Raw genomic sequence first — 4,948 nt, 5'->3', positions numbered from 1 at the left:
AAGTTGTTCCGAATATGTGACTGGGGTCCTGTCTGCAATATATTTATGAAAGCGCATACCAAGCTACTCGTAACAACAGCGAAAGACCAGCTACACCGAGCGTCAGACCTCGTGTCTGCAATTACATAACGCAGATGCTAAGGGAGATAAGAAATGGCGTCATGTGCCTGTGGCATACCACTACAAACAAAGCCATCCCATAGGGGTAATTAGCTGGGGTGGGAATGTTGGCTGGTTTCCCCCTGTGTCCCACAGGGCTCGTTTAGGGAGTCGGGCATGTAATGTCATTACCTTGACACCTAGATTCACCAGGTAGCAGTTGTCAGCGGATGGAGGCTTCTTTCACGTGGGAATGAATGTATGTGTACGGCTAGGCGTGCAGCTAGAAATACTGCTTGGCAGAATAATGCAACTAATCGTTTCTCGGCCTGTAATAACTGATCGATCCGTTGACGAACATTGACAATTACCCAAAGACACAGCGTAGATGCAGCGACATCGTTAGTTTTCAACAGAGACCATAAAATCTATTTGATGGTCTCTGTTTCCAATGAGTGAGTGGTTGTTTTGACGTCGCTTGTAGGGCTTCACAATCCCGATCAAGGCGGGGGTGAGGTGAAATGGGGTTTAACGTCGCGTCCAAGATTATTGCGCTTATATAGCTTATATAGCGATGTGCATGCACGTGTATGTGTGTGTGTGGCTGCTTGTACTAGTCCGGACTGATTCCGATTTATAGTGCTAGCACACTGAGATACCATGCCGCAGTTTAACATGCCCAGTCCTTGTTTTAACCCCTTAATGCCGAGCGCCAGACAGGGTAACAACAAGTACCAGCTTTTAACGTCTTTTGGTATGACGCGGCTTGGGATCGAACCCCGGACCTTCCGCTCTCCGGGCGGACGCTCTACCATTAGACCACGGAGGCGGTCTCAAGACGGGGGACACCGGGGTGAGTGAGTGAGTGAGTGAGTGAGTGAGTGAGTGAGTGAGTGAGTGAGTGAGTGAGTGAGTGAATGAGTGAGTGAGTATGAGACATACATACATAGCAAGGGTAACGTCCCACGCCGACGTGGAACGATGGCATGCAACCAAAATCCCCCAGCCCAACCACCCAATCCAACTTCGTGCCTCCTTACGACAAGAAGTACGGTGATGGAGCCAGAGCTCCTGATAAGCTCTGTATTTGCGTAAAATACGCAAAACAAATCACCATCACCCAATTAATTTTGAGTTGCTTGCGTACAGATATGCGTGACAGATGTACACAGAGCATCAGTAAATACACATTGCAGTGTATTCAATTTGAGTGCCCGAATATCTCTACACCTCTTATTTACTGGGGCAGTCGGGTAGCCTAGTGGTTAAAGCGTTCGCTCCTCACGCCGAAGACCCGGGTTCGATTCCCGACATGGGTACAATGTGTGAAGCCCATTTGTGGTGTCCCCCGCTATGATGTTGCTGGAATATTGCTAAAAGCGGCGTAAAACCATACTCACTCACTCTTTATTTACTGTTCGAATGTAGGCATCAGCTTACATAAACTCAACTGCAGTGAATAATGCACAACATGTCGCGCTTTCTGAAACTGACATATGTATCGCTGTTGGGAGTTTATATGACATCGGGCGCATTTGAGGCCGTATTAGACTAACATCTCGTCTCTGAAATGAACATATTTTACAGATCAAGGCATTTGTTAAATTAACTGTTATGAAATATAACAATAAGGAGTCCAGAGTCTCACTTCCTTTTCAGTGATCTAGACTTGCCAAATATTATAGACTTGCATGGGCTGTATTGGGTAAATTTATTTCAGGGTCTGTTTGACGCATTTGAATAGAAGAAAATAAGTAGTTATCCGAAACAGCTTTTTCAGCAGAATTCATTTTTAAATGTCCAATCATTGGTAGACACATATACATGCACAAAGACCCTGAAAAAAACTCATTAGCCAGATACGCCGCTGCCCAGGCGATATTGCCGGAATGACTACATATACAAAAGATACTCATAAAAAAAACATGTTATTATTTCCCACAGTCTCAACGCTATCGAGTGGGTCTGTCCACACGGCCCATGCGACGCTGATGTAAAAGCTCTCACGCATAAAAATCATCAAAATTATTTGTACCGACGACATTTAATAACTACCGCTACTTTCTACCATGATATCATTTATCCCAAACGCAAATCCTGTTTCATTATGGGTTGATCCACAAGCGTCCGCGTCGCGTGTTCCCGGACCCAGCTGGCGATTTGGAACCGTTATATCCCGAAATGTCACTCTAATCCGCGTGTCTCGTCGAAACTTGGATCTACAAGCGCGTGTCCAGATGATTGAGCGTTTGACAACGCGTTATTATATAATTCATAATTGATATGGACCAGCTGGCACGCCGAAATATAGAGTAGGAGTGAGGGGTTGGCGAGGTGTTTGTCTAGGTTCGAGAGGGGGGTAAGAGAGTTTATGCTTAAAAGCAGGTACATGCATTAAAACCTCTCAGCTGTATGAAAGCCTTCCCTAATCTTTATGGTGCTTCTTTAATGCCTTTTGAGTGGTACTTTAACCCTGTTAGCAAGCAAATATGAAACGCTCGCTTGTGGTTGGTTATGTAAGAGGAAGCAGAGACGCCTTCTTTAAGGAAACAACCTTGTTGACCGGTAAGGGAAAGGAAACAGGAGTTTCAGTCTTATGCCTCTCACTTTATTCAGTGCTTGTAGGCCACGGGCCTTTTTGTACACAAAGCATCAAACGCGTCTACAACCCAGCATAATTTCAAACCGCTACATTGTCCCTCACAGATATATTATAGCTCATGTGACATACAAATCCAAATTCAAATATTAACGCTGACGGAAAATCGCAAAAATGGTGAGCATGACCTGCTCTTCAGGCAGAACCCGCTACTCACACTATTTGTTTAGCAATGTAAGTGCCATTGATTGAGGAGGGAACATTCCAAAGGTCAGGCATGGATGGCATCTAGACTAACATCTAGTCTCTGAAATGAACATATCGTACAGAAAAAAACAGTTGTTCAGTTATCTTAATAAAAATATAATAAAAGGGAGCCCAGTGACGCTCTTCATTTTCAGATACTGCAGTTATCTAGACTTGCCAAACATTATAGACTTGCATGGGCTGTATTTGATATATATGTGTATCAGGGTCTGTAAGACAGACTAGGATGGCATCGTGCATCGTGTTGAACGACAGACCGATAAACTGCAGGGCAAAAGAAAGTATACACCCATGTTTGATGCTGTCTTAAAAAGGAAACAAACAAGAAAGTGGTGTTTGATGGTAATATATGTGATGCGGATATCATGGTGTGTTGTGGATCTTTAGTGTAGAATGTTTCAGCAACTGTTTTCAGCCAAGTAACGTTTTGATAACAAATCCAATTTTCAAGTGAATACTTACTTTTGCGAGGCACTTTATTTTATTTTCGTCTCACAGTTGTACATCATAAAGACATGCATATAACAGGAGTTTATACGTAAAAAAGAGAACATCGCCACTGTTGACAAGCGACATTATTTAGTAATGTTTGGCGTTCCACTCCGTATTCGTGATCAAGGATGAAGAGAACCAGTTGTTACTGTTGCTGTATCAAGATGTTGACAAAGAGACTTTTGATCTTTCAACCTCGTTCTAAGTCACCTATAAATAGCCGGGTCTGTGGATCATACACAACTAATAACGCATTTGAAAGATTAAAATAATCCTTTTGATCCTTCGGTTTTTATCACTTCCATATGTCGTTTAAGTACCTCCTATTTGTTCATTTCAGACATATATAGAACATTTTGTAAATGAAACTAATAACACCAACTTTTATTCTTTTGTTTACTGAACTAACCAACCTCATAAATAAGGAGGTACAATTAGTGAATGACAAACAAGCTTCATTTCATTTCCCGTTCATCATTAGTGGTACGCTACTAATGGCATACGGGCAATTATCTCCCTTAGAAACATTCGACAAGATGGACGATGTCAGTTATCAGGCTGATTGAGTAACGTGATTCGGTGATGGAGGTTACCTAACGACCTTATGACGTGATTTCCAATGAAGGTCAAATATCAGTCAAGTAACCTTTTGACCTCTCTTTCTTCCGTCCTGATACATAACATCGTCGTTTGTTACCAGGCTGCCGTTTTCTTCTCTGGTCGCTTTAGCGCGAAACGAAATCATAAACTCATATTCACATTTTTATTGGAACGTTTGCCCATTTCTCTCAATAGTCACGCGTCATATATCTCAAAGACATTTTAAGTTTTGATGCTTACTTATTAATACGTCGAATAGTGACGTCCGCGATTACTCTCAAGACGGATTAATAATATTCAAATACATGCATATATGGGGAATCGTATGGCCAAATGGTCTGAGACGCCGCAATTCGCTGCGCAGAGTTGGTTCCCTTGGACACGCCAGAAATGTATATTTGTGTGTTGGAATCCCGGTTCGCCAAATCATGTTTCTAAGTTTGTCAGCACCCTACCCGCGCTCGTGGGTTTCACCGAAGTAGTAAACGTCTGAGACATGCATCACTTTTGTTTTCCCCACTCAGTCGTGAGTGAGGATGTTTTTACGCCGCGTTATTCCAGCAATTTCACGGCGGGGGACACCAGAAAAGGCTTCACATATGTATCCATGAGAGGTGGGGAATCGAACCCGGGCAATCGGCGTGACGAGCGAACGCTTTCACCACTAGGCTACCCGACCGCCCCAGAATAATAGCATGATAACCACTAGGTTACACACTCACACTTTTCCCCTAACCTCATTTCCAGGTACGTTTTACAGTAGGAGAACCATTTGACCAATTACCTCTCACTAATCCTAGGCTATAATGGAAATAGCTTTTACAGCAGGCTAAATGTATTCGACCTTTCCTGACAGTTGATAGTGACATTTGTAGCTCAATGACATAAATC

Source organism: Haliotis rufescens, unplaced genomic scaffold (assembly GCF_023055435.1).
Source record: "Haliotis rufescens isolate VD_foot unplaced genomic scaffold, xgHalRufe1.0.p SCAF_140, whole genome shotgun sequence".
Classification (NCBI taxonomy): Eukaryota; Metazoa; Mollusca; class Gastropoda; order Lepetellida; family Haliotidae; genus Haliotis; species Haliotis rufescens.
Note: the sequence above shows the minus strand (reverse complement) of the source record.